General features: G+C 43.1%; 1 non-coding gene across 1 annotated transcript; it reads right to left on the minus strand.

Moving 5' to 3' along the window:
* Nucleotides 1–1,723: 1,723 nt before the first annotated feature.
* LOC119944235 lies at nt 1,724–1,861 on the minus strand. Its single transcript, XR_005455732.1, has one exon. It is a non-coding gene; the product is annotated as a small nucleolar RNA SNORA7 (small nucleolar RNA).
* Between the last annotated feature and the right edge of the window lie 18,870 nt (nt 1,862–20,731).

The raw sequence follows: 20,731 nt of genomic DNA on the forward strand, positions 1-20,731 counted from the left end.
GAAGTAATTGTCCTGATCCACTACCATATGGGTAGTCCTGGATGAGAACCATACCTGATTTAAGCAATTAGTACAGTGCTTTGAACACAGTAAGCACTCAATAAATATGATTGAATGAATTTGTTCACCACCTTACAAAAGGGGATTTGTTACCAGAACTTCTATTTGCAATTCAGCATAAGGGAATGAAAAGGAGCTTGGTTGGGCACAGACAGGGTATTTTTTTGTGTCTAATCGCAAAGCCTCCTCCTGATTGGGTCAGGATTCAGTCCACCTGACATCTGCTGCTTGGGAATCCTGCCAACTTCCCTGCTTCTGCAAGCCTTCCTGGCTTCTGGTAGTTACCATTTGGCCAGTGGCAGGGGAAGAAGTTGGAAATACCCTGTTAATATTGGCTTCAACTTCCTGGCCTGCTCCCACTAACCATCAGCAAGTACTAAAGAATGAAACTTGTCCCAGACCAATTCAGACAAAAAGGCCATTTTATTCAGAAAAAATGATCTCCAAAGAACACCCCCATTCCATACAGAATTAACCTGGCCGACTACTTCCCCAACAGGGTATTTTGTTCACCACAGAAAATTAGCCAAGTCTTCTGTGGAGGTTGACACTGTTCGAAGAATGGCAGACTTGAGAATTTAAATCATTGAACCTGAAAGTCTTATTTGCTGAGGCCACTACAATTATTCTGTCTTGGAAAGAAAGGAGTCAAGAGCACAATTCTAGAGTCCAGTGCAACTATCAATCTCCCATTCTCCCAATTTTTTATTATGCTAAATGCTTACCATGTGCCAGGCACCGTACTAAGTGCTGGGGTAGATACAAGCCACTCAGATTGGACACAGTCCTTGTCCCACTTGGAGCTTACAGTTTTAATTCCCAGTTTACAGATGAGGTAACTGAGGTCCAGAGAAGTGAAGTGAGTTGCCCAAGGTCACACAGCAGACAAGTGGAAGAGCTGGAATTAGAACCCAGGTCCTTCTAACTCCCAGGCCCATGCTTTATCCACTAGACCACTCAGCTTCTCAATGGGAATTTCTTCCCAATAACGGTCCACGTGGCAGCCAAGGGCAAACAAGATGAGGACTGAAAAAACAGTCAGAGCCAGGATGCTTGGTGTGAGTCTCCGCTGAAAAAGTGTCATTTCAGGAATGCAATTGACAGCCCTGATTCCCCTATAAATGCAACTCTCTTCCTCCCCACAAAAATCAAAGAGGAACTTCATGTCCACAAGAGAGCTGGTCTGGAAGAATTTTAAAACATCTTGACCCTTTTCACAACACCTCTGAGAGAAAGCTGAAAAAAACGCTTAGAAGAGTGCTTTGCACATAGTGAGCGCTTAACAAATACCATCAAAAAAAAAAAAAGAAGGTGAGCAGGTGATACTGGGGGAAACGTCTTCCCAGGTCATCATGCTGTTTGATAAAGTTCAGTTCTGCCTGTGGTAGCTCCATCAGCACAAAGAATTGAAAATAGTGTTTTCATGTTTCCCTCCTTGTCTTGTCTTATGCAGTTGAGTCGTCTCCGACCCATAGAGATTCCATGGAAACATCTCTCCCAGAATGCCTCACCTCTATCTGCAAACATTCTGGTAGTGTATCTATAGAGTTTTCTTGGTAAAAATACAGAAGCGGTTTACCATTACCTCCTTCCATGCAGTAAACTTAAGTCTCCACCCTAGACTCTCTCTTGTGCCATTGCTGCCCAGTACAGGTGAATTTTGACATGTAGCAGCTTGCCTTCCACTCGCTAGCTACTGCCCAAGCTAGGAATGGAATGAGTATGCCTTCGCTTGACTCTCCCTCTCGTAGCCAAGACTGGTAGAGTACTAGGAACTCTCCAGGCACGATCCCGAGAGGGTTTCCCTCCTTGTATCTTACAACATCTAGGAAATTGAAAATGGCAGCAGAAGTTGTGGTGAGCATTTCCTCCTAGCCAACAGAGGAAAATCGCCATTCGGCCCATGCTCTTTGACGTTTGTTTAAGTTCTGCCTCATCTTTTCCAATGAAGTCCTTTGGGTGAGGCTTGGGACAGGGCAACACTAGGCACTTAAAGCTCATAATTAGCAATAAAACACCAAACCAATTCTGTCCTTTTACTAAACAATGATATTTCACCTCGTATTTTCGGAGTCAATGTAGTTGATTCTGCTAGCTCCTGCTCCACTGACTTCAAATACACCAGGCAAAAATTTGAGAAACAAACTAAGGTTTGGAAATCAATAAGAGAGCTCATTTTAACTAAGGGGGAGGGGAGGTGTGCTTCTGTCTCCAGGGGAAGAAATCAAGAAAGCTGATCAGGGAGATGCCAGAGGTTCTAGGTGTGATTTAATTTCACAAACAACTCAGCCTGTGCCTCAGTCCTGATCAAAGTAGCCCTACAGGGCCAGGATTCTCATCACTTCAAGCCCATTTCTTTTTGAACTAGCAGCACCCCAAACTGTGCCAAAGGCTTGGTGACTTTCAACAGGGCCTAGTTGGAGGCTAAGCTATTTTGTATGTGACACAACCCAGATTTGCAATAAGGTCTCCAGAGGTGAAAAGCTAGTGCATTAAACCACTGTCACCTTGAAAGCCCAAGAGTTGCTTGAAATTTAATAGGATTCACACACACACACACACACACACACACACACACACACACACACACATCCAAGAATCTTTGGCCTGCCAAAAAAATAAATTGGCATTGTTGTAAAATTGGGTTGCACTGCCAGAATCCAAATATTATTCATGTGAAGGAAAGGGTTGACCTGAGATGTGATTTATGTGCACTTCAAATGCAGTACAGGAAGTAACCCGAAAAATTAGGGTGCAAGGTCACATAGTAGACGAGAGTCAACTTAAGGTTAAAGTTAAAAACGTTAAAAGGGAAAGAACAGTTCAGGTTTTCATATAAATTAAAAATTGGTAATAATTTTGGTGGAGTAGAAAAATAAAATATCAAGGCAGGTATTTTGTGCTGAATAGTCTTAACCCATTGGGACCTAAGGTAAAATGATTTTCTTGGAAAGTACAAAGCGTTTGGTGTGAGAAACAATCTAATGTGAAATACGGATGAACTGGGTTAATTGCCTACAACCTAAAAAAAATAGCCATACATGAATCACATTTTTTGAAACTCTGAAAAGAGCTTCAGTTTTAACCTAGACTGCATATTACTAAAAGAAGAAAAAAGAATCATTAGTTTTCTGGATACACATGTTCCTATCAATAGCAAATCTAGCTGCACAGTGACTATTATTTATATCAGTAATTTTTATTGAGCACTTAAACGCTGCGTAGAGCACTGAATTAAGCATTTGAAAGGGTATAATAGTAGTCACGATCCCTGCCACGCTCTGCACTCTGAGGATAAGCTTTTCATTCATTCAATCATATTTACTGAGTGCTTAATGTGTGCAGAGCACTGTACTAAGAGCTTGTTGAAGTCAGGATTGTACTCTGCCACCTACCTAATAATATAATTGTGGTATTTGTTAAGAACTGTGCTAAGCACTGGAGTAGATTCAGGATAACTTGATCAAACATTATCCCCGCCCCATATGGGGCTCACCAAGTAAGGGGAAGGGAGAACAGGAATTGAATCCCCATTTTACAGATGAGGAAATGAGCCGTTAAGTGACTTGCCCAAGGGCACACAGCAGGCAAGTGGTGGAGTTTTGTTATGTTTTGTTATCTGTCTCTCCCTTCTAGACTGTGCACCCGTTGTTGGGTAGGGATTGTCTCTGTTGCCAAATTGTACTTTCCAAGCACTTAGTCAGTGCTCTGAGCACAATAAGCACTCAATAAATACGACTGAATGAATGAATGGTCTCCTTACTTCCAGTCTTGTACTCTAAGCACAGGAGTTCAATAAATACTACTAATTGATTGATTACATTGTATTGAGTGACAGATCTGATCTGTGGTCCTCCTAGTCTATCAATGGCACAATCAATCAATCAATCAATCGTATTTATTGAGCGCTTACTATGTGCAGAGCACTGTACTAAGCGCTTGGGAAGTACAAATTGGCATCACATAGAGACAGTCCCTACCCGATAGTGGGCTCACAGTCTAAAAGGGGGAGACAGAGAACAGAACCAAACATACCAACAAAATAAAATAAGTAGGATAGAAATGTACAAGTAAAATAAATAAATAAATAAATAAACAGAGTAATAAATATGTACAACCATATATACATATATACAGGTGCTGTGGGGAGGGGAAGGCGGTAAGGCGGGGGGATGGAGAGGGGGACGAGGGGGAGAGGAAAGAAGGGGCTCAATCTGGGAAGGCCTCCTGGAGGAGGTGAGCTCTCAGCAGGGCCTTGAAGGGAGGAAGAGAGCTAGCTTGGCGGATGGGCAGAGGGAGGGCATTCCAGGCCCGGGGGATGACGTGGGCCGGGGGTCGATGGCGGGACAGGCGAGAGCGAGGTACAGTGAGGAGATTAGTGGTGGAGGAGCGGAGGGTGCGGGCTGGGCAGTAGAAGGAGAGAAGGGAGGTGAGGTAGGAGGGGGCGAGGTGATGGAGAGCCTTGAAGCCCAGGGTGAGGAGTTTCTGCCTGATGCGCAGATTGATCGGTAGCCATTGGAGGTTTTTGAGGAGGGGAGTGATATGTCCAGAGCGTTTCTGGACAAAGATAATCCGGGCAGCAGCATGAAGTATGGATTGAAGTGGAGAGAGACACGAGGATGGGAGATCAGAGAGAAGGCTAGTGCAGTAGTCCAGACGGGATAGGATGAGAGCTTGAATTAGCAGGGTAGCGGTTTGGATGGAGAGGAAAGGGCGGATCTTGGCAATGTTGCGGAGCTGAGACCGGCAGGTTTTGGTGACGGCTTGGATGTGAGGGGTGAATGAGAGAGCGGAGTCGAGGATGACACCAAGGTTGCGGGCTTGTGAGACGGGAAGGATGGTAGTGCCGTCAACAGAGATGGGAAAGTCAGGGAGAGGACAAGGTTTGGGAGGGAAGACAAGGAGCTCAGTCTTCGACATGTTGAGCTTTAGGTGGCGGGCGGACATCCAGATGGAGATGTCCTGAAGGCAGGAGGAGATGCGAGCCTGGAGGGAGGGGGAGAGAGCAGGGGCAGAGATGTAGATCTGGGTGTCATCAGCGTAGAGGTGATAGTTGAAGCCGTGGGAGCGAATGAGGTCACCAAGGGAGTGAGTGTAGATTGAGAACAGAAGGGGACCAAGCACTGAACCTTGGGGAACTCCCACAGTAAGAGGATGGGAGGGGGAGGAGGAGCCTGCAAAAGAGACTGAGAAAGAACGACCGGAGAGATAAGAGGAGAACCAGGAGAGGACGGAGTCTGTGAAGCCAAGGTCAGATAACGTGTTGAGGAGAAGGGGGTGGTCCACAGTGTCAAAGGCAGCTGAGAGGTCGAGGAGGATTAGGACAGAGTATGAGCCGTTGGATTTGGCAAGCAGGAGGTCATTGGTGACCTTTGAGAGCGCAGTTTCCGTGGAATGAAGGGGACGGAAGCCAGACTGGAGGGGGTCGAGGAGAGAGTTGTTGTTGAGGAATTCTAGGCAGCGCGTGTAGACAACTCGTTCAAGGAGTTTGGAAAGGAATGGTAGGAGGGATATGGGACGATAACTAGAAGGTGAGGTGGGGTCAAGAGAGGGTTTTTTTAGGATGGGAGAGACATGGGCATGTTTGAAGGCAGAGGGGAAGGAACCAGTGGAGAGTGAGCGGTTGAAGATGGAAGTTAAGGAGGGGAGAAGGGATGGAGCGAGAGATTTCATAAGATGAGAGGGAATGGGGTCAGAAGCACAGGTGGCCGGAGTAGCACTTGAGAGGAGGGAGGACAAGGCATGGTGGAAGATCTACTGCATGGAGTTCCCCAGCCCTGAAACAAGTAATGGGCCTGTGTTTCCCTCCCCTACTCTTTTCTCTCTCCATTCCCTTTCCATGGTAAAATGCAACTTCAAATACCCACATCCATTTTAAGTTGCATTTTTCCAGAGGGGGGAAACACAGAAACCCTGCTAGTTTCAGTGTTGGAGCATAGATCTACTAACTTGCCTTGTAGCAGACCTGAAGGACCGGCTGTTTAATAATAATTATAATAATGGCATTTATTAAGTGCTTACTTTGTGTAAGCACTGTTCTAAGCACCGGGGAGGTTACAAGGTGATCAGGTTGTCCCACGTGGGGCTCACGGTCTTAATCCCCATTTTACAGATGAGGGAACTGAGGCACAGAGAAGTTATGTGACTTGCCCAAAGTCACACAGCTGACAATTGGCAGAGCCGGGATTTGAACCCATGACCTCTGATTCCAGAGCCTGGGCTCTTTCCACTGAACCACGCTGCTCCTCAACTTTTTAAGTCACTAGGTCAGGGTCATCGCCTTTGGAAAGTTTCATCTTCTAATAAACTATACCTAGAAAAAATTAGGTGGGACAGGTTCAGTGGGTTACCTTTACTAGTGAACTAACTAGACTATAAGCTCATCATGGGCAGGGAACGTCTCTATCTGCTTTGTCATATTGTACTCTCCCAAGTGCTTATTTCAATCAATCAATCAATCAATCAATCGTATTTATTGAGCGCTTACTGTGTGCACAGCACTGTACTAAGCGCTTGGGAAGTCCAAGTTGGCAACAAGTAGAGACAGTCCCTACCCAACAGTGGGCTCACAGTCTAGAAGACTGCGCTCTGCACACTGTAAGTGCTCAATAAATAGAACCGATTGATTACTAGTTTCTGTTCAGATGAACTCTCAACTAGGAGACAGTAGAATACTCTTCCCAACAGCCCTCTTGGAGTTCATACCCAGTGTTGGTAGTCATTTCTAGGAAATACTAATGCTACACTTCCTTTTGGCTATGTCCAGTGGGAACTGCTCGCCTACCTATCCCTTACAGGGGTCGGCTGAGATCCCTTCTTAGGTCCTATGAAAATTAAATTAAAGTAATTTATTATTTAAGTAAATTATTAAATTATTAAAGTAAATTAAAGTAAATTAAAGTAAAATTAGTTATCACGAACTGTGGATATTTTCCAAGTAGCCGCTAGAGGGCACTGCTCTCTGCTCTTCTGCCAAAAGTAATTGGGCCACATTGAGAAAATGCTCACAATTAAATAATAATAATAATAATAATAATAATAATAATAATAATAATAATAATAATAATGGCATTTGTTAAGCTCTTACTCCATGCAAGTCTCCCATCTAGTGTGCAGCAAATGTTCTAAGGCAGCCACATCAGTATAACAATGATGGAGAAGTGACAGGAGGCCCACGTCTGCCCTCCATTACTGGGGACCTGCCTGCAGAATTTTTAAAAAAGGTGTGGATTCTTTTTCTTAGCTGTGTTCAATAATAATAATAATAATAATAATAATAATAATAATAATAATAATAACGATGGTATTTGTTAAGCGCTTATATGAGCCAAACACTGCTGTAAGGGCTGTGGTAGATAAAAGGTAATCAGGTTGTCCCACGTGGGCCTCAGTCCTAATCCCCATTTTACAGATGAAGGAACTGAGGCCCAGAGAAGTTAAGTAACTTGCCCAAAGCCACAAAGCAGACAAGTGGTGGCGTCAGGTTTAGAACCCATGACCTCTGACTCCCAAGCCCATGGTCTTTCTAGTGAACCACACTGCTTCTCAAGAGAGGGGGGGTTGAAACAGCTACCCAGATGCTCCCGTCATTCCGTTTGTCCACTTTTATAGGGCCTTTGAGGAGTTGGACGAGTAAAGAGGGAGAAAGCCCACTGAGAGAATGCTGGACTCCCTCTCTGTAAGAGGGAGAAGACTCCCCTTCTTAAGCTGCAGCCAAACCACGCCTATTAAGGGTGCCATTTCTGTGGCTCACAGAGTTGGAAAAGTAGGGCTATGGCTCCAGTTCAGCAAAGACAGGAAGCCCAGAAGCAAACAAGGCTAAAAGAGTGGTCTCTGCTCACCTGCACTCTCATCTCAAGCCCTGAATCAATCAGCCTGAGACCGCAGTGGAGGCTGAGGCCCAGTATTCCAGTTGAAATCTTTGGTTCCATGATGGATTGGCACACTTTGCACTATGAGCTCATTGTTGGGTAGGGACCGTCTCTGCTGCCAAGCACTTAGTACAGTGCTCTGCACACAGTAAGCACTCAATAAATACGATTGAATGAATGAATGAATGAATCAGGCAAAATCCTTCAAGATCATTCGATAAATGAGTCTTTTATAGTGGCTTCTGATTGTCTGTCCATATAGTTCGGACTACAGATTGTCCGATCATCTGACCAGAGGGGTATTGCTGAGGAAAGGGACTTGGGAATTTCCATGAAGCCCAGGAGGAGGGCCCCAGGCCGACAGCAAGGGCAAGGATGAGAGACCTGAACTGTCAACTCAAGATATGCACATGTTTTCCTCTGCTGTCCGGGCTCCTGGTGGGGGTGGGGCGAACCTGCTGCCCTCCAAGGGACAGAGACCCACTCATCAACCCAGTCTCCACCCTGAGCCGGGAAGCCCTTCTTTTCCCTCCCCTCAAGAGGGAAAGCAACTGCAGCTACCAGACTCTATAGCCCAAGCGAAGGAAATGGAATGAGAGGACTCGTGTTTGTTTTCCTCCTTTTTTTTTGTTTTAGTGACAAAAATAAATCCCCCAGGGCTGGCAGTGGTTCCAGGGGAAAGAGCAACCCTGGGGACAGGGAGTTCTGTCGCCATTGCCTGGCCCAGCAGGGCTGTTCCTGTGCCTCCATTGCAATCACACGGTCATGTGTAGGGGGCAAGTGCCAGGCCATCATTGGATTGTATCATATGACTGGCAGGAGAAAGTGGCACCATGTTGGGTCTTAATTCAACTCCATCTAAGTCTACCAACTCTGTTGGATTCTACTCTCCCAAATGCATAGTACAGTTGATCCGCACATAGTAAGTGCTCAGTAAATGATTGGTTGATTCTATTAAGGACTGAAGGAACTGATAGGACTCCCAGACAAATTTGTCATCCAACCAAATGCCCGTCATTCAAATCGCACCCCCCGTTGCGGACCCCTTGAAGGTTCTCTTCGCACAGAATGTAGTCCATCCTTACAGCGTATTTGCAAGATTCATTAAAATCCTCAGCTTCATCAAACCCCTTGGCCTGTTCGGCCGGGGTGCAAAAGAAGCCAAGTTTAAAGCCTGAAGCTGCTGAAACATCAGAAAATACTGCATGGTACTTAAAAACAATAACAAACTGGACATCATTCAGTATTTTTCCTGAGTTGAGCAACTGCTCTGAGAGTAAAAAGATATCATTTGTGGTCATTTCTTTAAATCCCACCCCTTCAGGCCTCTAAAGTGTACATTCACAATCCAGTTACTGAAGTTATCACAACTACTTTTCCGAGAACAATGTCTTATCTTCTAGACTGTGAGCCCGCTGTTGGGTAGGGACCGTCTCTATATGTTGCCAACTTGTACTTCCCAAGCGCTTAGTACAGTGCTCTGCACACAGTAAGCGCTCAATAAATACGATTGAATGAATGAATGAATATCCCAATACTCCTTAGGTCAGAGTTGATAATTGAGTCATCACCAACTAGCCTAACAAAAAAGCAGTAATGAATCTGTGAAATACGAATGGAAATTGCCTTAATCCTACTCCACAGCAGTACATACCATTTTGCTTATAATGGAGAAAATGTCCAAAGTTATTTTTTGACCCTTTCATAAAAATAATCTCCACAGCCAGACTATTATTTTTAGACTTCAAGGTTAATTGCCCTTTAAATTAGTTATTAAAATTGTTATTAAATTGAATAATAAATTTAATTTATTAAAGATACAATAGTCTCTACGGTAGAACCATTTGTCAGTTCTTGGGACTGAAAAGGTTTTCTTGGCCAACTGAAATTCGTAAGAAACAAAATCAGGGACAGAGGAAGACCAAAGTGGCAATGGATCATTTTTCCATTTAGAGCCACTCTCAATGTCTGCAATGCTGTTTCTCCTCCTCCCTCCAACAGCCTGTGTATTGGCACTTTCCTCAGCCCCACTGCTCCTTAAAGAAGCAGGGTGGCCTAATAAAAAGAGCACAAGACTGGAAGTCAAGAGGACCTGGGTTCTAATCCCAGTTCCTCCCACTTGCCTTTGGCAAGTCTCTTTGCTATGCCTCAGTTTCCTCCTCTGCAAAATGGGGTTCATTTCTTCCTCCTGCTTGTGGGACAGGGATTGCATATGAACTGCATATACCGCACCTATTTCAGTACTTAGTATAGTGCTTGGCAGTGCTTAACCAATACCATTGTTATTTGAATCGCTAGGGGTTTTGCAAGGAGAAGGAGGGTAAATGAAACACAAAATCAGCTCGTTTCAATGGTTGCAAAAGGTTGGGGAAGAGACTGCTGGATCATCTGTGGATTTCAATTATCCCCACTCTCCCTGCCCCACGTTGCAGCAGATAATCCTCCATTGGCTCTGTCCACAGAAATAGTCTCATCCTTCCCACATCTCCCCCTGTTCCCCAGTCCAGAATCCTGACCCTCTACCTCAGATAAAAGGACAAAGTCTCGATTCGTTTTGTTAACAATTGTCCGGAAAAATCTCTAGGGTTCAGACTGAGGCTCTTGTTCATCATTTATCACAGTCTAATTGATACCTGGATTTATGATTAATGATGAGATAATCTTGGAGAGTTCCAATTCGCACACGCATTCTCATTCTCGCTGCCTCAAACGAGCTTTAGCGGCCAAAATGAAGAGTCTGTTTATTTTAACCAAGTGCACTGTGTCCATTTGTTCTTGCTGTTAGGATACGTCTGAAGTAGCATAGGCTGCTGAGGCTCCTTTGGTAACAATCACCAGATCATTTCTAGGCAACCAGGGAAGAGCCCAGCGGAGAAAGGCACAAATAGGTTAGGTCACCCATGGAGAGATTTTTGCAAAAAGGGTGACTTGGTTTAATTAAAAGAACAAATTAAGGGCATGGTAAGCAAAAGGATAAAGCATAAAACAAGTAGGTAACTGGAATCTTCTTTAAGAGCACTCCACTGCTCCTAGATTTATCAAAACCTTCATCCCCAAGTACCCCCTGAAATAATGTGGTCCAAGCTCTCCGTAAAAGCAGGATTAGAAGTTTCTGCCTTTTAGAAGTTACCACAACAGAAGAGAGCATTGGCTTTAAAAGAAAGTAGAGATCACATCAGTCTGCATTACTTATTGGCTGGGCTGCTCTGAAATGCTATATGTTATCTTGCACATGTTTGTTTTTATCTGTCAGAGTGGTTTATTGTTAGGGAAGTGTAGTATCAGCTGTCTCTTCCCCACCATCAAAGCTACTTCATTAAAGTTAATAGTGTTTGACTTGCAGAGGATCTTTTACCAAGGTAACACAAAAACTTTTGCTCAGTTATTTTTCTAGCAGTAAAGATGGCAAATGGATGCAATGACCTTTTTAAAGTGTATATATGTATGTGTGTATATATATGTATATGCATACATATATATACACACATACATATGTATATATAAAAAAGAGCCAGTTCCTGAGTCTAGCAAAAGCATTAAAAAATATAACTGGTCATTTATTAAATGACCTCAGAAGTGGGTGAGGGAGTTAAATGATACGGGAAATGTCTTTGACAGGCTCTCACCAGGACTTGAGCAAGGATCCTTAGCAGCCACGAGTCCTATCGCACCTGTATAGCAGTGAGTTGAGGGTTCCACTCATAAAGTTCTTCCAGCATTGCTCCTGGTCTTTAGGGCTGAAACAAAAGTCTGAAGTAAACCACGGGCCCATGCTTAAGAGCAAATCTATTCCAGGTTAATATGTTTTTCATCGAATGCAGATTCCTGCTCCCTGTGCCTTGCTCTAAATCCCTTGCTCAAACCCTCCCGCCTAAAATTCCTCCCCACTTCACCACCTTATTAAAATTACCTCTCTTCCAGGAAGTCTTCCCTAACTAATCTCATCTCTCCATCTTATTTTCCCTCCCTTATCCAATACCACAGTAGTCACACACACAAAAACACACGCACACAAACACTCAGTTCCTTCCCCTACCTATAATTCATTTTAATGTCCTCCTCCCCTGCTAGATTATAAACTCACTAAGGGCAGGGATTATGTCCATTTACTCTATCATACTCTCCCAAGAGCTCAATACAGGGCTCTGCACACCCAATACTCAATAGGACTAATTTGATTGATTGATGAGTTGGGTATGTGGGCCAAAAAAGTGGCAGACGAACTTAAAGATAATGTACCTAAAAAGAATAATTCATAGCTTTCAGTCATGGCCCGGGAAAGAAATCCCGGAGTCATTTGTGGCCTGTTCTTTCAAAAATCACCAGTATAGTGTGTAGGAGCACCAGTCTACAGATCCTAATGGCACTGCAGAGATTGAGTAGTGAGCTGAATACAACCTCATCTGATCCAGGAATAGATGTATTATGTTCTCATGTGGTCAATTAAAGTCATACTTTAATGACAAAAATTTGCCACCTTTGATTTTAAATCAAAATTTATTCTGTTGATCTTTCCCAAAATCCTTTAAAGGGTGTTCTTCCACTTTTCCACCTATGAATTCTTTCCCAGTTCTTAGTACAGTGCTCTGCCCACAGCAAGTGCTTAATAAATAACTATCACTACTATTTTGAAAACTCATGAAGCTTGTCTCACAGTAAACTCACCTTTCCAGTCATGTGAAAGGTGAGAAGCAGCATGGCTTAGTGGAAAGAGCCCAGCTTTGGGAGTCAGAGGACCTGGGTTCTAATCCCAGCTCTGTCACTTGCCTGCTTGGACAAGTCACTAACTTTTTTGGGACTCAGCTACCTCATCTGTAAAATGGGGATTAGGACTGTGAGCCCCATGTGGGACTATCTGATTACCTTGTATCTACCCCAGGCCTTAGAACAGTGCTTGGCACATAGTAAGTGCTTAACAAATGCTATCATTATTATTATTATTATTATTATGTGATCACAAGCCATTTCCACACTTGTCCTTTCATTTATTAACAATGCATTTATTCACCTATGTTTACTACTCATTGTGGGCAGGAAGCATGTCTGTTTATTGTTTTGTTGTACTCTCCCAAGCACTTAGTACAGTGCTCTGCACACAGTAAGCACTCAATAAATACGAATGATGGACTGAATGACCCTCTAATAACTTTTGCATATTTCAACTAATCGGTGGGATTTGTTGGATGCTTGCTGTTTGCAGGGCATTGTACTAAGTGCTTGGGAAAGTACAATAGAGTAGATGTGATCCCTGCCCTCCAAGAGTTTACAATCTAGCTGGCAAGACAGATCTTAAAAATTATAGGTGGCAGACGCAACTAAATATAAAGATATGTACATAAGTGCTGTGTTCCAAAATGCTTAGGGGGTACAGACTCAAGTGCATAGGTGATGCAGAAGAGAGGGAGAATAGGGTAGTGAGATAAGAGATTAGTCAGGGAAGGTTTCCTGGAGGAGGTGTGATCTATTAGTGATTAGAAAATTACCTTAGGTCTGCTACTCTTCCTCGCTAAAAAGTAAGCTCTTTCAGGGTAGGAATTTCATCTTCTACTCTACCTGTCTTCCTCACAAGTACCTAGACCAAAGCTCAGCACAAAAGCTGACAATGATAATATCAGTCAATCATAATTACTGAGCACTTACTGGGAACAGAGCCCTGTACTAAATGCTTGGGAGAGTATAATACATCAGAGATGTAGACATATCCCCTGCCTACAGCAAGCTTGAAGTCTAGATGGGGAGACAGACATAAATTACGACCACTGACATAAGTGCACCAGGATGCCATCTAACGCCCACAACCCACTTATCACAATATTGATTCTTCTTCTTTTCTCTATTGTTTGCCTAGGTCTTGGGCATTTCATTGGACCTCCATCTTCAGAAATAAGTTATTTAGGCATCGGCATTGCCTTGAGAACCCCTGGCTTCTAATTGTCCTGATTTAGCTTTAACAGAAGAGCTTAGATTTCTGGGTAACCTTAATAAATTAGTGAAGGAAAGCAGTTTCTAAAACCAATAGTTTAAACCCCAAAATACCGCTCAAAAAAGGTTTATGTTAAAGATTTAAGCAGATGAAACTAAGTTGCCTTGCATGCAAATTCTGTTCATTTTCTCAAAAGCTCTGCACTCTTGGTTTTGGTGCTAGTGTAGTATATATGTACCCATTAACCATAAAAACTGAAGTAGACATGAAACATGCCATTGGTATTTAAAAACAGATTCTATTAAAATGAGTCCATTAAAAAGGTTGAAAAGTAACTGAGAGTACATAAAAATGATGAGTTTTTTTTCTCCTAAGAACATGGCATCGCTGTATCCAGCTGAGGTTTCTAATGAATCTAGAGAAACACAAAGGCCTAAAGTAACTCAGGCAAATTGGTAGCAGCCAAACAAAAGCAGTTATCACTACTGAGTCTTCTAGGAGATAGTAAACACTTCTGAAAAAGGCTAAAAGACTGGCGGGAATTCTTGTAGCTAGAGCAAAGATTGACATTCACTCATCTGAAATTTGATTCAAGCAATCCTTCAATAGTATTTATTGAGCTCTTTCATGAACAGAGCACTATACTAAAAACTTAGGAGAATGCAATACGAGTAGACATGATCCTTAGGATCTTACCAACTAGCTAAGGAGTTGGACATTAAAATAAATTACAGATAAAGAGGGGGTAATGAAGAATAATAATTGTGGCATTTGTTAAGTGCTTACTATATGTCAAGCATTGTATTAAATTCATTCATTCATTCAATCGTATTTATTGAGTGCTTAATGTGTGCAGAGCTCTGTACTAAGCGCTTGGGAAGTACAAGTCGGCAACGTATAGAGACAGTCCCTACACAACAGTGGGCTCACAGTCTAGAAGGGGGAGACAGACAACAAAACAAAACATGTAGACAGGTGTCAAAATCGTCAGAATAAATAGAATTATAGCTATATGCACATCATTAACAAAATAAATAGAATAGTAAATATGTACAAGTAAAATAAATAGAGTAATAAATCTCTACAAATATATACAAGTGCTTTGGGGAGGGGAAGGAGGTAGGGCGGGGGGGTTGGGGAGGAGAGGAAAAAGGGGGCTCAGTCTGGGAAGACATCCTGGAGGAGGTGAGCTCTCAGTAGGAGGGCATGCAAGATAATCAGGTCAGACACAGTCTCTGTCCCACAGGGGCTCACAGTTGAAGTAAGAGGGAAAACAGGTAATGAATCTCCATTATACAGATGAGGAAACTGAGGCATACAGAAGCTAAGTGACTTGACTAAGGTCACACAGCAGGCAAGTGGAAGAGCTGGATTAGAATCCAGGGCCACTGATTCCCAGACTGGTTCTCTTTCCACTAGGCCTGAAGTGCTGAAGCAGCTGGTTGGCGGGTTGGGGGAGGATAAGGTGAGTAGATGTGAGATTAATCAGGGAAGACCTCCTGGAGGAGACACGATTTTCAGAAGGGCTTTGAAGATGTGAATGATGACTGAGCCCCCTTTTCCCTCTCCTCCTCCCCATCCCCCCACCCTACTTCCTTCCCCTCCCGACAACACCTATATATATTTGTACAGATTTATTACTCTATGTATTTTACTTGTACATATTTACTATTGTATTTATTTTGTTAATGATGTTCATCTAGCTTTACGTCTATTTATTCTGATGACTTGACACCTGTCCACATGTTTTGTTTTGTTCTCTGTCTCCCCCTTCTAGACTGTGAGCCCATTATTGGGTAGGAAACATCTCTATATGTTGCCAACTTGTACTTCCCAAGCGCTTAGTACAGTGCTCTGCACACAGTAAGCGCTCAATGAATATGATTGAATGAATGAATGAATGAATAAATGAGAAGAGGTGTGAGCAGAAGGTCAGCAGTGGGAGAGATGAGAACAAGGAAGAGTCAATAGGTTAGCTTGAGAAGAATGAAGGGTGCAGCTGAGATGAAGTGGGAGAAGAGAGTGGTTAAGGAAGAGGGAGACAGTTCATTCAGTATCTCCTGTACTTCCCAAGTGCTTAGTACAGTGCTCTGCACACAGTAAGCGCTCAATAAATACGATTGATTGATTAATAGTCAAGAGTTTCTTGTTGATAGGGAGAGGACTGGAAACCACTAAATGTTTCAGAAAAATGGTCTGGGCAGCAGAGTGAAGTATGGACCAGAGAGGGAAAGACAGGAGAAAGGGAGGTCAATAAGGAGGCAGATTTAGTAGTCAAGCTGGGACATAACATGTGCATGGACACTGTAAGCACATGGTAAGCACTCAATAAATGCGACAATGAAAGAATGAAAGGACCAGCATGGTGGCCATTTAAATGGAGAGGAAGAAGTGGATCAATTATATTAATGTCTATCTCCCCCTCTAGACTGCTTGTGGAAGCAACTTGGCTTGTGGAAGCAGCATGACAGTGGAAAGAGCACAGACTTGGGAATCAAAGGTCATGGGTTCTAATCACAGCTCCGCCATTTGTCAGCTGTGTGACTTTGGGCAAGTCACTTAACTTCTCTGTGTCTCAGTTCCCTCATCTGTAAAATGAGTATTGACTGTGAACCCCACAGGGACAACTTGATTACCTTGTAAGTATCCCAGCATTTAGAACAGTGCTTGGCACATAGTAAGCACTTAACAAATACCTTCATCATCATTATTATTATTATAGACTGCAAGATCATTGTGGGCAGGGAATGTGTCTGTTTATTGTTGTACTGTACTCTCCCCAGCACTTAGTACAGCACTCTGCATTGAGTAAGCGCTCAATAAATATGATTGACTGACTAGAAGAGATTTAGGAGCAAAGGGATACTCTCTATCTTGACTCCTGATCAAGGAAATACAATGAATACCTGGACCTGGTCACCTTGCTCTAATCCAAATGAGTTAGCTTAACCTCCAAATTGCTGAAGGCCACGTATAGTCATTGTTAGGTCTCCTACCCTTTGGGACTTTTTTATGGTATTTGTGAAGCACTTACTAAATGTCATCCACTGTACTAAGCGCTGGAATAGACACAAGTTCACCAGGTTGGATCCATTCCATGTCCCACAGAGGGCACAGTCTTAATCCCCATTTTACAGATGAGGTAACTGAGGCCCAAAGAAGTGAAGTGATTTGCCCAAGGCAGAGCTGGGATTAGAACCCAGGTCCTTCTGGCTCCCAGGCCCATGTTATATCCACTAAGCCACGGGGCTTCTAAGTGTTCAAAGTGCTTTTTCCTCTGCTTGCACTAAAGGGCTGGATATTGCTGCAAACAATTACACTGTTCTGTAGTCTTGTCAGCTCCTAATTTAGATAGTGAGTTCCTTGGGGGCAGGCATCATGTCACATCTTCTCCATAATCAATCAATCAATCGTATTTATTGAGCGCTTACTGTGTGCAGAGCACTGTACTAAGCGTTTGGGAAGTACAAGTTGGCAACATATAGAGACAGTCCCTATCCAACAGTGGGCTCACAGTCTAGAAGGGGGAGACAGAGAACAAAACCAAACATACTAACAAAATAAAATAAATAGAATAGATATGTACAAGTAAAATAAATAAATAAATAGAGTAATAAAACATATATACATATATACAAGAAGCAGCCATAAAGAAGTGGCTCAATGGAAAGAGCACAGCCTTGAGAGTCAGAGGTCATGGGTTCAAATCCCTGCTCCACCAATTGTCAGCTGTGTGACTTTAGGCAAGTCACTTAATTTCTCTGTGCCTCAGTTACCTCATCCGTAAAATGGGGATTAGGACTGTGAGCCCCATGTGGGACAACCTGATCACCTTGTATCCCCCCAAGCGCTTAAAACTGCTTTGCACATAGTAAGCACTTCACAAATCAATCAATCAATCAATCAATCAATCGTATTTATTGAGCACTTACTGTGTGCAGAGCACTGTACTAAGCGCTTGGGAAGTACAGGTTGGCAACATATGGAGACGGTCCCTACCCAACAGTGGGCTCACAGTCTAGAAGGGGGAGACAGAGGACAAATGCCATTATTATTATAACTTCCTCAGGTCAGTATTTTTCCCAAAGACAGGACTTTACAAACTAACAGTAAATGTTGAAAAAGAAAAAGAAAATCCCCTTGCTGACTCCACCCCATCCCTTGTACCTTATTGTCAGTAGATTTGAAGAGAAGCTGTTCACTGCCATCCACCGATGGCTCCTCACAGAAGCAAACAATGTGGCTTTCAGGATCCCCCCCCCCCCCCAAAAAAAAAATCGTTTTCTAGTAAAAGCCTCTTTAGAATAAAAACTCTCCATTTATCCCGTCCAACAAAAAACTCTACGCACTTAACTTGAACAGTTTACCACCAGAGGGCATGGGTCGGCAACAGTAACTACAAGGGCCTCATAATTAAAATTTTCACCACCAATTGCAATCGAAAAGAGTCAATCAATCAGTTGTAGTTCTTGGGCACTGTACTGTACTAAGCACTTTGGAGCCTATAATATAACAGAGTTGGCAGTCACTCCACAATGAGCTTAATGACATTTATTGAGCGCTATTATATGTGGAACACTGTACTAAGCAGTTTGGAGATGGTTCAATACAGAAGGTAGGCACAGTATGGAGAGGTGATACTGCATACTGTAACAGGAGGGAAACTGAAGCTGGATTGCAAAAATATTTTTGCCACCTGAATGTAGGAGCATGTGATGGGTCAGCTATTGTTCTGTAACAAAATCCCAATTACCCCAATCAGAACATGGAAAATACTACACGCTGGGTACCTCCGTCAGGCACAAGAGCCATGTCTACATGGAGCAAAATCTATGTTCATTTCCAAAATAAACATCCCAAACAGAAGGCACTGTGGTCTCATTTCAACTCGAACTCTAAATTTTGCAAGAATATTTAGGGACCAGGCAGAGACTACGGGGGTTTGGCTTCTGAATTTCTTTGCACTGCCCAGGGCCATGAGCTCATTATGGGCAGGGAACATGCCCTCTGCTAATTCTGTTGTATTTTACTCTCACAAGCACTCTGCACATAGTAAGTGCTCAATAAATACCAATGATTGATCACTCCATCAGATGTCCTCCCAGTGTCCTCCGCCCCCACTGCCCTAGTGCAGCTCATCAGCTTTGCTCCCAGTATTCCCTGGGCACTGCAGGTCACGTAGACCGCTGCTGCTGCTGACAGCATCCTGAACCTCTCCATCTAATATATCTGTGTGACTCCACCAGCTATCAGCTGCCCCATCTCAATCACTGCTCCCAGAGCCCTCGGCGTCTCCTACCACACTGTCAGGCTACTTCCCTGGGATCCCATGCTGGCTCTTCTTAGCCTCACCAAGATACCTCCATCCCAACCTGCCTTCCACTTTACTGGCATGGAGGAGAAAAGGAGCTGCAGCCTGGTCCCACTCCCTCAAAACCTCGGGAAAGCTGTGATGGATGCTGCTATAATGTCCCCTGTGGACTCTAAGCTGCAAAAAGCCTGAAATTATGCTCCTCCTGCCTCATTACCTTACCGTTGTAACTGTCTTTATCTTAGTGTTGTTTCATCTCTCCTTAAGTACCTGTTGCCAGTCCCTCTCTTTTTATTCTTGAATTGTGATTTCCCCCAAGACACAGGGACTGTATCTAATTCCCACCTGTGTATTCTTTCCCAGTACTTAGTACAGTGCTGGGCACTCAGTAAGCTCTTAATATTATTATTACTACTACTACTGTGACTGACAGCTGTTGCTCAGACATCTAAGGAAGTAGCTTTGCTCCCCTCCCGCTCCTGCAAACCTACCTGGGCTCTGGGGACAATCATTAAGCTCCCTACAGCAGGATGGGGACTCTAAAATTCCTAAAAGCTGTCAATAAATATGATTGATTGATTGATTGATTCTCAAAATTCACCTGTCCCTGGCCAATGTAGCCCAGAAAGAAGCGTTCCCTTCCCACAAACAAGGTGATTCTCTTCTGTCAGGAAACCCTCACAACATGGACTTGATGAATCAGAATATAAAAACTTTCTCCTTCAGAATTTTTCAGCCATTTGGGAGAGAAACTTTTCTTTGAAGTTTGAGGAGTTCATGTGTCAGTTGGCTTTTGAACCTGGAGAAGTGATTTTGCTGACCAAGTGACTATTTTTTCCTAATTTGAAGCAAAAAAGAGTTTCTGGAAAAACAGCTGCAATCTGCTGACATTGAAGGATGGGAATTAGTTGAAAGGATGGAGGTTCTGTTGCATTTAAATTAAGGAAGTTAGAGGGATTTTCTGATTTGGGGTTTTAAAATTCTAAATTTTTTCTTCTGTAGTAACTTTGCAATCACAGACCTATATCCCAGGGTTTAATTTGTAATGAGAAGGTTTCAAGTAATATCATTTTAGTTTTTAAGTTTGTAATGGCTTTGAGTGTCTTTTACCACTACTGTTCTCTCTAATGCTTAATGCAGCATAAAGGAGGTGCTCAATAAATACTATTATTATTGCCATCGATGTTCACAGGACTATGAACTGCTCTGCCCAAACATTATGGGGCAGTGAATGCCAGAGGTAGTGAGGTTTGTCTGGATTGACCACATCTATGTCAGGCACCATTATTACTATGGTATTTGCTTAAGCGCTTACTATGTGTTAAGTATTATTCTAAGTGTTAAATCAGACTGGACACCATCCCCATCCTACATAGGGCTCGCAGTATAAGAAGGAGGGGAAACAAATATTCAATCCTCATTTTACAGTTGAAGAAACTGAAGCCCAGAATTGTTAAGTGACTTGCCCAGGGTCACACAGCAAACAATTCACAGAGCCAGGTTTAGAACTCATGTCCTCTGATTTCCAGGACCATGCTCTTTCCACTAGATCACGCTGCTTCTCAA

The sequence above is a fragment of the Tachyglossus aculeatus genome, chromosome 22 (assembly GCF_015852505.1).
Source record: "Tachyglossus aculeatus isolate mTacAcu1 chromosome 22, mTacAcu1.pri, whole genome shotgun sequence".
NCBI classification, from domain to species: Eukaryota; Metazoa; Chordata; class Mammalia; order Monotremata; family Tachyglossidae; genus Tachyglossus; species Tachyglossus aculeatus.